This window comes from Peromyscus eremicus, chromosome 5 (genome assembly GCF_949786415.1).
Source record: "Peromyscus eremicus chromosome 5, PerEre_H2_v1, whole genome shotgun sequence".
NCBI classification, from domain to species: Eukaryota; Metazoa; Chordata; class Mammalia; order Rodentia; family Cricetidae; genus Peromyscus; species Peromyscus eremicus.
Window position 1 is genome coordinate 65555393 of NC_081420.1, and position 17062 is coordinate 65572454.

The window sequence follows — 17062 nt, forward strand, 5'->3', positions numbered from 1 at the left end:
CTCAAGTTCACAGCCTTCCTCTTCTTTAACCATTGTTATTAAATTATCTTTTTCTTTTAATGCTACCTCATCCAAGCGACTTTTCTTGACCTTATTATTTTCTGTTCCTTTAATCAATCGTGTTTTTCTCTAAAATGCTTTTTCTGTAACACACTCATTCCCACCTGTTATTGCACACTTCTGCATTTGGTCACTTGACAGTTTTATGCGGCCTCATTAAAGTGTAATTGCGTGAGTTCAGGAGGCTACTTTGTCTGCTGCACTGGCATATCTTCAAAATTCTGTAAATACTGCCTGATAGTCCATGCTTAATAGAAAAGTATTAAATTAAAAAAAAACTCACTCTAAGGCAGGCCATATAGTCACACTCTAAAGAATGTTCTTAAGGTGAAAAATGGGGGTAGAGAAAAGCTGCCCTATGAGTCCCACACAATCAATCAGTCAAGCATTATAATCCCCACTTTATAGAGGAGAAAACCGATTATAGAAGTTAAGGAATATTGACAGAGCCATCCAGGTAGTAAATTAGGAAACTGGGACTTAAATCCACTTCCAAAGTATGTTATCTCAGCCATCATAAAAGCCTAATTGAAAAACAAAATCAAAAAACCAAAACAACAACAACAACAACAAAATAACAAAGACCTTCTACCTTGTAACAGGTTGAGGTTCTGAGGAATATTGAACTATTCAGTTTTCAGACATTTTGAGGATAATGACTGTTGCCATCAATCTGCATAATTGCTAAGTTACAAAGCAGGCCTTGGGAGTAATCCTGGAACACGCAGTGTTTCTCCCAGCCTTCCGTGGGTCTCAACCATCTTTTGCAACAGGAAGTGAGCCTGTTTGCTAATCAGGCCTCAGAAGGGCTTCAACATTCCTCACAGAATATTAGAAATCTGGAGAACCATTAAGTCATTACCAATGCCAAATGGAGTGCTACAGTGTGTTTTTCTGGTATTTTAACCTGTCTAGCATCTAATGACTCAGAAAATGTTTCTCTTATTCAATCCCTCTCAGGACTTTTCCCTCACTGAGAAGCCTCTAATAACCTCCCTTGTCAGGGAAGTGAGTCTCTACAGATACCTGTCAAATGATTTTATGTGGTTAATCTAATGCAAAGATTAAGGTGGGGAGAACATAGTCATTCTGCAAAGCAAACAAGAAAAAACCCTCAGCTGGGGAGAATTTAATTGGTATTAGCACAACCAGTGCCAGCAGGGCCGTGAAAAAGCCACACAAATCAAAGGCCAGTGTCTAAAATCAAATGCATGTCAACTTAAATCCTCGTCTTTGGTTAACCTAATCAATTATTCAGCCTTCTCTTATACATTTAATAGTGCTCTGAAACAGGACCTACAACATATTTGCATATAAAATACTATTTGAGAAATAAACACGGCCTTTGGGGGAAACAGAGGTTTCACCCCAAGTGACTCTAAAGACCTCAAAGCCACCAGTGTGCGTCCTGTGGATTGCTGACATACTTCAAAGGGTCCGTCCTTCTAGATTGGGCAGTTTGTTAAATTCTTAGATAATGGAATCTGCTTGGTTTACCAATCAGAGTCTGGCTAGTGTCTTTTGTCAACATCTTCATAGAAATATTTTCATAATAGAAAATCATCTTTCTAATAAAAAACAAAGATGGTGGGAAAGAAACTGTGGAAGATAAAGGAAGGAGAGGGGAGAAGCAAAAAAGGGGAAAATAAAATGGGGAGGAGAGAAATTGGACAAAAAAAAAAAACGTTCTTTGGGGTTGGGGATGTAGGTCAGTGGTAGAATGCCTGGGTTCTATCCTAATCCCTTTGCCCTACACACCCTTCCATAAAAAGGATTTCCTTAAAAATCTCTAACACCACTGAAGACCTTTGCCTGAGAAGACTGTTTCAAATAAGTAAAGACATTGAAGAAACCACTACCCATTCTTCAGATATAATTGATCTTATGACAAAGAATGGCATGGCCTTTGTAGTGTTCAAAGAAATACTGACATCTACTGGCAGGTCCAGAAATCACAAGACCTTTCCAAGGGCCATTATCAGTTCAAGGGAATTGGGATTAAAACACAATGGGTATAACTCAGCCTTCCTGAGGACTTGAGGTGAGAAATAACCATTAAGATTTTCTCTATTGTTCTCTCTTATTTATTAAAGATGGACAGTTTTTGACCCAGTTGCTAAAATATTTAGCAAGAGAAGCAACCATCCTGGGAAGAGTAGAAAACAAGATTCCATTTCCTTCATGATCTCAGAATACACCTTGTGGAAATCAACACTTCAAAACACATAAAGAACAAGAAGCAATACTTCTCAGTCAGAAGATAGACTTGTCCCCTATGAATTGAAGGTCCCAGGATAAAAGGCCACATCTATGTCGAAGATTCTACAAAGTCTATTGACAGATTAGAACTTTGTGATTTCCGTGAATTGAAATGTTAAAAATCTAAAACCAAAATTATCCTGGGCAGTCGTTAGTCCTCCTAATCATCATTCATTGCCCACCTCTTTGTCTGACCTAATATTCTTGGGAGGATTCCATGAAAACCTCTAGAATATATTAACTTAGCAGAGTACTAGTTTCCACTAGACCCAAAGTGAGGAAGGTCATCCATTAGATAGCGTCTAAAAATTATAACAGAATTCTCTCTGCTTTGCTGCAATTCACCCCACCTGAGGTCACCACCAAATTATTCACTAAATGTTTTTATTTATGACTTTTGAGTTTTTGTTCTATTATAAGTTTGTGTAATGACTTTCATTTGGAACATGTCATTTGGGGCAGCTGAGTCCATGGTCACTCACATATGGCTCAGAATAAACTCTTCTCTTCCCTTTGAAGTGAGAACTGTGATTTGCAGGAACCCCTATCTATTGGCTTTGTCATTTCTGCCAAATTGATTCATTTCTCTAAAGTTCTGTCTTTTTATCTGAAGAGGGGGATTAAAGATATCTATCCTGGATGACTCTAGCGATAATTAGAGATGATGAGCAAATGCCTTGTTCAGATCAAAAGATCAATAGTGGGAGCTGTTATTACACTTAAAGGATAGAAATATTCTGAAATCATTTCATCTTCACTGACCAAGCTATGCTTGAAGAGGACATTTCTCAAACTCTGTTGCATGTACAAAACACCAGAGAATCTTGTTACTAGGGAGGTTGTGGTTCAGTCAGGCAAGGGCAGAGCCAGAGCCAGAGATTCTGCAAATCCTTTCAGCTGTTCGGTGCTGTTGATGCTGCTCTTCTGGTTCTTGTTCTAAACCCAATGAATCCATGGGGTCCAACCTCTGCTAGTGGTCAGGCAAATCAAGATAATGGTTGTTTTCTTTTGTAAATTTTTGAAACGAAATCCAGTGGGTCTGAAAACATCATTCATTGCAATGCATGAAGGAAGAATGCGTAAGAAGTGAATTTACAAGGAGCCAAGTATAGACACACATATCTGTAAACCCAGCTACTAGGATTCCAACTGAGACAGCTCACCACCAGCCTGAGCAACATAGTGAGACAACTTCTGAGAGAGGTTGGGAGTGCTGTGGAGATGGTGGGTGTGTAAAGTACTTGTGCAAGCATGAGTTCATATCTCTAATACCCATGTAAAAAGCACGATAGTGCATACCTTTAACCCCAACACTGGAAGTGGTGGAGACCAGAGGATCAATTCCTGGGGCTAACTGCCCAGACAGCCTAGCCAAAACAGTAAGCTTCAAGTTCTGTGAGAGAGAACCTTTCTCAGAAAAAAGATAGCAAAGCAATTGAGAAAGACATCCAAATGTCAACTTCCTGCCTCCTCACATTCCCACACTCGTGTATACTGTATGGGTAAACACACACACACACACACACACACACACACACACACACACACAAGGAAGGAAGGCAAGCTGTAAGGAAAACGAAGTTTCCGAATTAGAAAAATTCATTTTCATTTCTTATCAATTCATAGATTGTACTTATCATGAAAGAAGGTTGGGTTCTAGTCAGAAAGGTCCTGTACGGGACAATTGCTAAGTTAAAACTTGGCAGTAGATTTGTTGTGTTTCCACTTTAAGTTGGTGCAGAATCCAACACTTATTAACAATTAAGATTACAAGGTTTGGGGTTATTCCTTTTCAAGTTGTTGGTCAGTGTAGTGCCATGGATGCCCCCGACATTACAGGCTACTACTATTGCTTTTACTCTCCAGATCTTGAGGGTGAGATCTTATTGCTGAAAAAATTTGTAAGACATCAAGTTTGTATCAGCCTAGAAGCTTCATCCCTACTGGCTATCTTTCATAGTACTGGAAGGTTCTACATACCCTGCCAAGGGACAAAAGTCATCAACAATCTTACCAAGCTCTGAACTCTGAGAGCTACAATAGTGACTGGCCTAGAAAGATATGACCACTAATTCAATAGTGAAACAAATGTATGGGAGCAGCCAACCACTTTCTGATTGAATTAAAAGCCCATTCCACAAGGTGGAATTCATATCTGCTACTGTTAAGTGGACCAAAAACCTGTGGCTGAGTAGGTCATAGGCCCTAAAAGGGAGAACCTAGTACTGTTATTCTGCTAAATAGACACAGTAATAAACTTCCTCCTAAGCGCTTATTTCCTTGTACTCATAGATTAGTGCATCTATCAACTCTTATCACAGAAGTTTCTTTTTTGCAGTAGATGGTAATTAATATAGTGACTCACAACTGGTCCATATGGAGAAAGTAAGAAATTATGGGATGCTCGGCTGCAAATGGGGTATCTATATCACATGCCTCTCCACTCAAGCCTCGGGGATCATCATGGGAGAGGGAACAGAAAAACTGTAAGTGCCACAGGAAGTAGACATTTATAGCAAAACAGTATTTAAAGGCCATGACAGGGCTGTTGCCCACATGACTCACAATAGCCAGGACTCCATGCACAAGATCAAATATGATAAAAAAAATACCAGCATGGATAGGGTAGGGATCATGAAGTCCTGGCCCTCTCTGAAGAGCTATTGGAAAATTTTGGCTGCTGGAAGAGGGAAAGTCCCTTTTATTCAGAGAAGTGGCACCTGAGAGGCTCTGTGTGCTCCAGTAAATGGACCTATACCGTGAACACACAGGCAGCCCTAGAGACTCAGTAGGAGTTGGGAGGGGAAAATTGGTGGAGCTATTTCCTTTGCTGTGCAGCTTTTTAATTTCATGAAATCACACTTCTTACTTTCTGCTATTTCCTGAGTGATTAGATTCTTTAGCAAAAAAAAAAAAAATCTTTGGCTATGGTTATAGCTTGAAATTATTTCTGTTTTCTTCTAGTAGTTCCAGAGTTTCAGTTCTTACATTAAGGTCTTTTAATCCATTTTAAATTTATTTTTGTACAAGGTAAGAGAGATCTCTAATTATCCCATAAACAAATGCTCAGTTTTCCCGATGCTGTTTATTGAACAAGTTGTGTTAATGTTCTTTTGCAGTCACAATGAATTAAATTATGTCATTGTTTCAGAAAAAAAATAATGGAGCTGAAGATAACAATGTTAAGTGGAAAAATCCAGCCTTATAAAAAACATGACTTTTTGCTCAAATATGGAATCTAGATTAGGTATATACAGTATCTATGATGTGAACGTATAAGGGGGGATATCCAGGAAGAGGAAAAAGACTAGTGGGAAGGGAAGGACAAAAGGGGTAACTGGGGGGGGTGATATGAGTAAAACACATGGCTGTATGACTGTAGGACATGTCATAACACCATGGGCTCAGAAAATATGACTGAAGTCATGACACTGCTTCCTATTGGTGATGAGCAAACCACTATGCTGTGTGACATTCCCCAGGGAGACATGAGCAAATGCCTGTTTGCTCCAACAGGACACAGCTTACAGACCTTAAAAACAGATTCAACCTTGATTCTAACTTAGTACACCAATAAGTTTATTGGAGTTACAGGAATATAAGTAAAAAGTTTCTTATAGGGATTTACGTGATAACTCACAAAATCAGTATTCTTGGAGCTCCCTACAGGACCTGTAAACAGTTCAGCCAGTTGAAGAGTCTCTTCTCCCCAGTAATTAATTATTATTACTTAAATAATCTTGGGAAGGAGCCTTATGACTCTTATAAATTTCAGGTTCTTCCTGAGCCTTGCACATTTGCTGGGCTTTTGTGTTTCATTTAATTCCTGAGCCTTATAGTCCTCCTTCTTCCCTACAGGAGATCATTAAACTCAGAGGAAATAGCTACACAGCACTCTACCCCCTCATCCTGCTTATACATTCTTTCTGCCTCCTCTTCTGTGATGTTTGGTTGGAGGGTATAATATGATAAGTACTGGGCCACTATGTCACAGCTACAGTCACCTATCTTCAAGAGCTTGACCAGTTATGAGTCTCTGTAGTCTTAATTTTCCATTGTAAAAATAAGTCTCCCCCCAATGACTATGAACATAAGTAATTTGGCAGCATATCACATTCACTTAGCAAAACAACAATAGTTATTTCCCTATTGCAGCCTATGACCTTCCCAGGCACAGGCATTTGTCATGGCTTACATTGCTAGATGTAAGTTCTCTCCTATGAGGCTGACCTTAAACCTAATCAGAAAGTAGTTGGTTGCATCTATAACAATCATGCCATTACTGCACCAGTGGTCACATCTTCCCTAATACGTTGATACCATAGTTCACAGGGCCATAATCAAGCAGGATTGCTGGTGACTAGTCTCCTCAGCAATCTGTATAGTGCCTTTCAGGGTCTATGAAATCCAGTCCCCAAGTAGGAAGAGTTCACTTCAGTCCTTCTTGACTTCTCCAGGTCCTTTAGCCAAAGTTTTCAGTGTCTATAAGAGTAGAGACTTATTGCCTATTTCAGGCATATAAATAATAGCAGTAGCAATAGCCTTCATGGATTTGGGGGCTTCAGGGCCACTTTGCCTAACAACTCAGAGAGGTAGCCCACCCCAACAACCATGGAGCTTCTGGGTACATCCTTTCTACTTACACAGGGTGGCTTTATTTGAACTCCTTATTTGTTGTTTTACTATTCCTCCATTTGTGTTTGAAAATCATATTCAAGGACAAATATTCTATAAATAAATCTTTATTATTTATCTCTCTATGCATTTATTAATTTACAGAGGATGGGCAAGACTTCTGAAAGGCCAATCAGCATGCATTCTAAAAATACGTTAGCTGTTCTGAGCAGATAAAAATACTTAAAAATAAATGCTAGAAAACTTTATTGTAGCATGAAATGAACTTATCATTTGTATCAATTATTTTGTCTGAAGACCAACAATGTTAGGGCCAGCAAGATGTCCCAGCAGGGAGAAGTACATGTCACTCAAGGTACTTACAGAAGACCTGAGTTAGGTTCCCTGCACCCATGTGGTAGGAGAGAACTGACTCCTTCAAGTGGTCTTCTAATATCCACATACATGCTATTGTAATGCCTGCATACAGTCTCACACACACACACACACACACACACACACACACACACAGAGAGAGAGAGAGAGAGAGAGAGAGAGAGAGAGAGAGAGAGAGAATAAGTAAATGTTTTAAAAGAAGTGCTGAATGTATCTGCATGAGTCCAAACTCTCTCCTTCGATTTCCATAACATTGTAGTAACGTATCTGTATGTTCAGGAACAGTCAGCACTGGGCACTGTGGTTGGCTGGAAAGCCCTTGACCAACCAACCTAGAGATGACCAGCTCCACTGCACCTCCTTCCTCACTGCAGCTACTGCCAACATCTTGTTCCTTATTGCCCGATGCAATAAGGATGAGATGCTCAAGGCAGCAAGAGCGTGAGGGTAAAGAATTAAAGGGCAATTATCCTCCTTTAAACATTTTTAATTTGAATATCATTTCATTCTCTGTTGAGTCAGGCAAATAGTTATCTCCCTTTCTCAAAAGGTGCCAGCACATATAAAAGCCTGCTCAAAAAATTTATGTCTGTGACTAGCAGCTCACAACGCTCTGCCTAGCTGAAAACTGCTGTGTGCTTTGTAAACCTAGAACTGCATTTCCTAAATGTCAAGTGTTTATTACCTGGAGAAAAGAAAAACAACTGTACATTAAAAGAAGGCTCTGCGGCTTCCTTGATGAGACATTTTAAGGATCATTAGTTGTCTAAATAGAAACCGTATTTCTGAGAGGGAAGAAAATGAGTGATTGTTCTCTAGGTTAAGGGGCTCTCCTTTACCTCGTAGTTGAGACAAGCTCTAAACTCAAGCAGCCGTCTGGCATCTGGGGAGTCTGAGGCCCCCTTGAAGTTTCCTTCTCTGCTCTAAAAACAGATACATTTAAAAACATCCAGCACAGGGGAGGTGCAGGTGTGGACTGAATAGGTCTTGGTTTGATTTCCAGTTTTTCAAATGGGCAGAATTGCCGGGCGGTGGTGGCGCACGCCTTTAATCCCAGCACTCGGGAGGCAGAGCCAGGCGGATCTCTGTGAGTTCGAGGCCAGCCTGTTCTCCAGAGCGAGTTCCAGGAAAGGCTCAAAGCTACACAGAGAAACCCTGTCTCAAAAAACCAAAACCAAAACCAAAACCAAAAACAAAAACCAAAAAAAAAAAAAAAAACAACACAACATCAAATGGGCAGAATAATTTCTGTTAATGTAGTCTAAGGGTTGAAACCAATCCATGTCTGGTTTTTTACACATGCTCTGTATCTTCTACCATGCCTTCCAAGTGTACATTTGTCAGATAATAATGGTCACTGTGAAAAGATTCCGCTCAAGGTTTGCAGAAAGGAAAATAACTAAAAACAGTAGTAACAATTATCGGTATGTATAAATGTTTTCTATCTGGTAAACCACTGGACGGCTTCTCATCTGCTTCTTTTCCACCCTTTCTGCTTTTCTGTAGGCGTCTAAATAATATACATGCCTAATTGTCTCAAGGTCCATTTCTGAGATAACATACTTAACAGACATTCTGTTTGGTTTTGCATGAAAGTAAAGGATATGGGTAATGAAGGAACTCCCGTTCCTCATTTGTGTTCTTCATTTTGATTTTGATTTTGATTTTGTTCTGTGAAGTCTGGGGTATAGTCAGACTTGGAGCTGATATTTTGTGGATACTAACGTCAAGACACTGGTTCTATGAGATGTGCTGCTTCAAGGAGAGCCATGCACTGGACATTCACACATAAGCAAACACAGCATCACTTTAGGAAAGAATGTTGCAGCCTCTTCTGCAGAAATGAGGACACCTGGCTGGACCATGGGTACAATGAATGAGACATATCAGACCCTGGAATTGTTACAAAGTTCTAGCCATTTATCAGTGTTTCATTATTATTGATGTTTGATATATTGGGAAGAATGGTGTCTGATTTATAAGCCACAGAAGAGAAAAATATTGAAGGGAACTAATGAATAATAGTGTTGTAAATAATTAAGGATGGTGAGATTCATTATGCCCCTTTCAAGTCCACGAGGTTGTGTTACATAAAAGGTCTCAGAAGAGAGAAAAATCTACTGGACTGAGGCAATGTGAGAAGAGAGCAACTACTTCCTATCAAATCCACACACCCAGCCTGACCAGCAACACTGCCAATCCCAGCACAGTGTTGCTCTATTAGCTGGATCATTGAAGGCAGTTCTTGGTGAAATCACTACTAATAGGGAGGTGGATTGTATCTCAGTTTTAGAGCACTTGCTTAGCATGCACATTGCCAAACAAAACCAAAAAACAGATGCATGGTTCCTGTTAAAAAGAGAGCAAGTATGTTTTCAATGTGTCCAGTGGTATAGAGTTTGCGGCAAGAGTAAAGAAGGGTCAATATGAAGACTTTCTTCAAGAATAGGAGTTTCCCCTCAGCCTGAGGAATAAAACCAGGGTATAATGACAGAACCCATGGTTAACACTCAAAGAACTCTAAAAAATTATTCAATATTTTGAGAAAGCCTTAAAGCAACTGCATAATGGACCACGTTACCAGGAGATTAAATCCAATTTACAGAGCTATTCAGAACGAAAATTGGCTCTGTCAACATAACTATTTCTTGCCTCTCTCTTAAATGCCCTAATTGCTTCCTTAACCTTGAGCTCCATTCAATTTACAGTGATTTTTATTAGAAGTTTATTTGAAATAACTTCAAAGTTAGAGTGAGGTGAACTTTATGATTTTTTTCAAACTCTTTACATTTCAGAGTTTAAACTTTTAGAGAAGAAAAAAAAAACCAGCCTCTCACAAGGGCTCAGTTCTTTATTTTGATTCTCCACAAAAAACGGAGTCAAAGATGGTCGTGAAAAACTCAGAGTAAAAGAACAGCATAAGCTGTGACCCAGAAGGAAATGAGAACCTTGCTTAAATTCTTTATTTAAAAAGAAAAAATCCTACGACCTCTACTTTAATCTTACAAAATATCGGTCTTAGTTTTGGCTATTTTCCAGCCTAACCTTTTACCCACTCGCTGATCTTAGACTAAGACAGGATTTTCTAATATTTATTTCCACTCCTTGGTGGATTTCTTTAGCTTGTTTGTTTTGTTGTTGTTTTTCCAGACAGGTTTGTCTGTGTAGCCCTGGCTGTCCTGGAACTCGCTCTGTAGACCAGGCTAGCCTTGAACTCCGAGATCCACCTGCCTCTGCCACCCCAGGGACAGATGAAAGGTGTGCGCCACCACCGCCTAACATTAATCCTTTATAGGGCTGCAGAAGAAGTTTGTTTTTGCCTGTTTGGCATCTATTCGTCACTTTTCATCACTGTGACCACAAGTCAGAGGAGGAACCATTTACTGTGACCATGAGGTAAGGTATGGCAGATAGTTCGTGAGAGCGGGGCTGAACCAGGGCTGTGTGAAGGAGGCTGCTCACTTCATTACTGACTAGGAGCTATCCAGCAGCCATGACAAGGCTTCTCCTAATGGCCTACTTCTGCCAGCTAAGTACCGCCCCCTAAAGGTTCCAGAACCACCTATGGCTGAGTTCAAAATATGGGCCTGTCAGGGACATTTTGGAATCAAATGATGCACTATGATGTATATCATTCTCCGTGTGGGGCCTAAAATACCCATTGCTTGCAGTAGATCAAGGTTACAGCTCGTTTTTAACCTTGTACTTGCTTTAAACCCTTAGAAACAACTTTAAAGATGTGAAAAAGATGTACTTTTACTAAACAGATAGGATCACAACAGCCCTAAAGTTAAAACCTTAACTACAGCTATTGCTTAAATATACTTATTTCTTTTGTAAAGACCGGAAAGTGGGGAATAGGAAAGACATTTTGGAAACAAGAAAACTTTTAGATATTCACCCAAACTTATACAAATTTCCCTTCTTTACACCAGATCCCTGCTGTATGAGTCATCATTTACTTTTTATTTTTGTTTTTCCTGAGTGGATGTCAACTACCCAAGCCATGTGAATACAAACCCTGGAAATGATATTTTTAACTGATAAAGCAAAATGAATAAAGATAAGGCAAGATGTAATGAAATAAGAGAATTAAATAAAAGCATGAGAAATCAATGTGTTCATCTATGATTTACTGCTCTATTCTTGTTTATTCAGCTAAGATTGGATTTGGGCTTTAACATCTGGTGGAGAGTCCTCCTTGGTGATCAAAAGATGTTAGAAAAGGAAAATATTTGGCTCAGATAGTTAAATCTATAGCAACAAGATCTTAAGTCCAGATTCAGAAGAGTAGAATGTCACACTTAAGTAGGCTCCACTGTGTGCCAGGTTACTTTTAAGATGTTAAGGGTGAAACTGAACAATAGGAAGACCTTGTTCTAAGTAGCCTATTTCCCTCAGTGGTAGAGTACTTGTCTAGCATGCACAAGGCCCTGGAATCAATCTCTTGCCCCACAAAACAAAATCAAAACAAGTATTTCTCTCAGAAATCCTGTCCTTCAGAAGTTTAGACAGTAAGCACCAAATCACTAAAAGCGTGCTACACACACACACACACACACACACACACACACACACACACACATATTTTCCTTTCTAAGTCTATGACCATAATATGAAACAAGATAATAATGGCAGTATACACCAAAAGATATTTCAGAGGACATATTTCAGATGTTTTTAGGAACCTTAGACTGAAGGCATTTGAAATTTATACCTGTGAATTAAAACAAGCCAAGGTTCATATTCAAGACAACCCAGGTCTCTGTATCATATGTGAGGGTCTTCTTTGAAAATAAGTATTATGTTTTGACTTAAAGTGTCAACGTTTTCTGCTGCAGTTAAAAGTAGAAAGGGCAACAATCCATACAATTCCTTCCTTTAAATTCTCTCTGTGGATCTGGCGTCTGTTTTCAACACCTTCCCATCTCCGGCTTGGAAGAACATCCCGATGTCCTTTTTGTTTGCTTGAGGCAGGGTCTCGCTGCGCAGCCCAGCCTGGCCTTGAACCCATTTCCTCCACTTGGCTTTCCAAGTGCCAGGGTTGTGGGGTGTGTGCCTCTGCCCCACTCTGATGTTCTGCTCTGCTGGCAAAGGCAACCTGGATGCTGTTGTTTTTCTCGCTTTGCTGTCTCTGCTCTGACCATGGCTTCTGAAACTGTGGGCTGCATAAGAGGGGGCGGGATCGTGGAAAAGTTGGCACCAGAAAAAGATTGCTGAATACACCACAACCAAAAGTTAATTCAAAATCAAACATGCAACAAACCCAAGGTGTTTGTGGCAGCACTCATCACGCTGCATTCTGTGATTTCACTGTAGTCTGGTTTCTGACCACAGGCTGTCCCATGTCTCCACATGGTCACATGTCTTAAAACCAGAAAGCACAACAGGAAACATCTTGACTCGGATGTTATAAACTACAGTGTTAGAGCATAGTTTAAAAATTATGTGTGTGTGTGTGTGAGTGTGTGTATGTATGTGTGTGTGAATGTGTGTATGTGTGTGAATGTGTATGTGTGAGTGTATGTATCTGTGTGTGAGTGAATGTGTGTATGTATATGTGTGTGTGTGTGTGTGTGTGTGTGTGTGTGTGTATTTTTGTATGTATGCTACAGAATATCTGGAGGTCAGAGACAACTTGCAGAAACTGGTTTCCAGGAATCACACTCAGTCCTCCAGCTCAGAGGTAAGCAAGCACCTTCACCTGATGAGCCGTCTTGCTGACCCCACGCAACTGACTCTTTTATAGTACACACAAAGTTTTCTGTTCTGATAGTAGCAATGGCTTAATTATAGGATTCAAAAGCTACAAATAGTTCCCTACTGCCATTTCTCAACATTCAAGTATCAGATTAGCTCGTGTTGTGTTCAAATGTTTGGATTTAAATTTTGCTGTTTGAATGGTAGATTTTATTTCATTAAAAAAATCTAGCGAATTTGACTTGGAATTCATGTGACATTTCAAATTTTTCTGAAATGGCTCTGAACATCCATTATCTTATGTAATAGATTTGTATGTTATATATATATATATATATATATATATATATATATATGACATTCTCAGCATTGATTATTCTAAAACCAAATTATTGTTGAACTCTGAAAAATGTTAAAGATATACTACATTCATCAAACATTCAGCCCAAGTCTCTTTATATCATCTCATTATTATTCAAACTTAGCTTTGTCTTTAATAAATAAGATATCTATTAAGGAAGTATTTTTCATTTTTAATTTCCCTGAGTTGCTATTATTGTTTGATTTATATCTTATATTAGATATCTATATACCTGGAGTCACATACAAATTTCTTGGGCGGTGAGGATCTCCTGTGAAAAATCTTAAGAGAGTCTGGTCTAACCAACCTTTGTACCTTCTCAGACCCAGGGCTGCCTCCTCTCCACGGACTCAGCCCATATCTGGTGGCTTCTCTCGTGGGCTATGTACTGCTTTCCTCTTAAACAATAGTGCATTCTTTCCTGAACATTTGATGGTATTTTACTTCATTCCTTAAATGCTATTCTCTTTTGGTCTGATAACCTAGAACATAACCCTAAGCCTTTGACTTATTTCTGCCTCTGGTAATACAAAGTTTGGATAAAGAAGTGTGTTTAAGAGCACATCGCCTTCACTAAAAACAGTCTTGTTGCATATGTGCATTTTCAAGTCCGCAGTAATTATTGCTAAATAAAGCAAGACTTATAATTAACAATCAAATTCTAAGTTCTCAATGGTGTGCCAGACAAATTAATTTGATTTGTTACTTTTTAATTCTGCGCGGGATGTCTTAAGCTTGGCTCTTCCCCTTCCAGTCAGTTCTTCTCTCTTCCCTGATCTTGCTCGCATTCTAGGTCAGTCAGTCATTCCCACTAATTCTCACTGGCCTCAGTAGAGGCCATCTTAACCTACCTAGGTCAGGAAATGCCAAAATCTCTGACAAAAACTTCCAGTTTTATCTCCCAGACAACAAAATCAATACCTGAAATGGCTTTGTTTGTCTTTTTTAATTACATTTTACTTACTTAGTATATGTGTGTGTGTGTGTGTGTGTGTGTGTGTGTGTGTGAGAGAGAGAGAGAGAGAGAGAGAGAGAGAGAGAGAGAGAGACAGACAGACAGACACACACACACACACACACACACACACACACACGAGGTTGGGGTCAGGGTAGAAGGGTGTGGGTGGAGGGATGAGAGGGGAGTGCAGGCCACTGAGTGTGGGTGGAGGTCAGAGGACAACGCCCAGGGTTAATCCTCTCCTTCCACTCAGTGGGTCCTGAGGATAAATCTCACCTTCTCAGCTTGGTGGCAAGTGTCCTCACCTGCTGGGCCATCTCACCAGCCTGGTTTGTCTTTCAGAAACTTTTATCTTCCCTCTTTTCCCTGCCACCTCTAAGTTTATAATAAAACTGAACACTCGAGTTTAAACAAACACTGTGAAAGAACCAGCCCTAGCCTGAAAGAACCAGCCCTAGCCTGAAAGAACCAGCCCTAGCCTGAAAGAACTGGCCCTAGCCTGAAAGAACTGGCCCTAGCCTGAAAGAACCGGCCCTAGCCTGAAAGAACCAGCCCTAGCCTGCTCACACGGGGCAAATGATCTCTTAGCTAACATGGAAGGGTTTGCTGGGAATTAGCAGGAGAAAAGGCAAATGGAAATGGAAAGGGCAGCCAGACCTGGCGGCACCTGCCAGTCACTCCAGCAGTAGGCAGTTGTGGCAGGAGAAGAACTCACTAATTGAGGCCTTCCTGGACTATGTAGTCAGTTCCAGGTCATCCTGAGCTGTGTAATGAGACCCTTTCTTTAAAAATCGCCAAGAGGCCACCTGAGTATTTTCATCCTGGCCTCTTCTCTTTTTAATTTTTATTATCTTGAATATGTGTGTGTGTTTCATAAGTATGTGAATATATGTGCATGTGTGTATTGTGTATATGTGTGTATGTATATGTGTGTGTGTATGGTTTATGTGTATGTTTATGGTGTGTGTATACGGTGGATGTATACATATATATGTGTATGTAAATGTGTATGTATACATGTGCATGTAAATGTGTGTATATGTGTGTGCATGTGTGTGTAAGTGGAGTGTGTGTATGGGTGTGTGTTTATGGTTTGTATATGTATGTTTATGGTGTGTGTGCATGCATGTGTGTGTATATATGTGTATGTGTATATGTGTATGTGAGTGTATTATATACGTTCATGTGAGTGTGTGTGTGAGTAGGTCAGAGGTCAACTTAAGATACTATTCAGGAACTGTCTGCCTTTATTTTTGAGATAAAAGTCTCTCACTGGGCCCTGGGGCTCACTAACTAGGCTGACTGACCAATGAGCCTCAGGGATCCATTTGTCTCACCTTCCCAGCTCTGGAATTAGAAGCATTCACTACTATGACTGTATTTTTGTGTGACTCTGGGGCTTGAACTCAGGTCCTCATGCTTTCACAGAAAGCACTTTAGAGAGAGACAGAGCGGTCTCCTCAGCCATTGTCTCCTCCTCTTGACTTCAATTTCCACCTCTTTATCCACAGCTTGGAGTCTACAGTCACTGCAGCTGTGGGGATACATGCAAAACCTCAGACCAAGTCAAGGACCAGGCCCAGGTAAGATTCTTTTTATTCTTCTATCAACTACATTCATTTCCTACTACTATTGTTGCAAATGCTCACCAGGTTTAAATCATTTTCTGTCATTTTGTGGTTCTGGAGTTCAGATGTCCAAACTGGGTCTCAGTGACTAAAAATTACAGAGTCATACCAGCAGAGTTCCTTCTGGGAGAAAATGCAGTTTCTGGATTATTCCATATTTCAGCCTTCACTCCTCGGGTTTGGGTCCTCCTTGAAGCTGGCTTAGAAACATCTTTGAATATTTGTAGGAGGACTGGAGATGACTCAGTGGTTAAGGCAGCGTGCTGCTCTTGCAGAGGACCTAATTTCAGTTCCTAGTACCCACATAGGTACCCATAGCCAAGAGTAATCTCCAATCTCAGGGTCATGTGGCTATAGCTTTAATTCCACTTACCACTTTATTTCCTTCTGTAATATCACATAACATATTTATATTTTTCAAAATGGGAACATTTATAGGAGTTTGTAGTGGGTAGCCATTCCAGCTTTGATCTGGAAGTTCCAACCCCCATTGAGACTTCGGCAACTGTCACGCCTACAAGGCGGGGCCAAGGGAGGTGCCTGGAGACCCGAGATCTGGATCAGCAGGCGCTCTCTCTGTTCCGGGACCCTGGACGGTGGAGGTGGGCCAAGCAGAGCTCCAGAGAACACCGCTGGACTGCCATACACCTTCCCCCAGAACCCGCGACCTACCTATCCCTTAATTTGTAAGTTACGCCATTAAATAAATCTTTTAACTACGTGGAGTGGCCTTAATAATTTCACCAATAGGAGGTCCTTATTTTATTCACTACATAAGCTGAGTCTGATTCAACAACTGAGATTCTGAACACACACATCCTTGTGTATATCTAACGAAAATTAGTGTGCATGCGGAGGTCAGAAGGCAACTTTTGGAAGTTGGTTGTTCATATCTTATAGGGCAAGGGCTTTTATCCACTAAGCCACCTCACCACCCCCACATTTATTCTAGAAACATAATTAATGAGCCTTACTCCAGGAAAATACACACACACACACACACACACACACACACACACACACACACACACTTTAAACCAAGTAACAAATACCTTAAATGAGTACCAGAAATTAGAGAATGGCAAA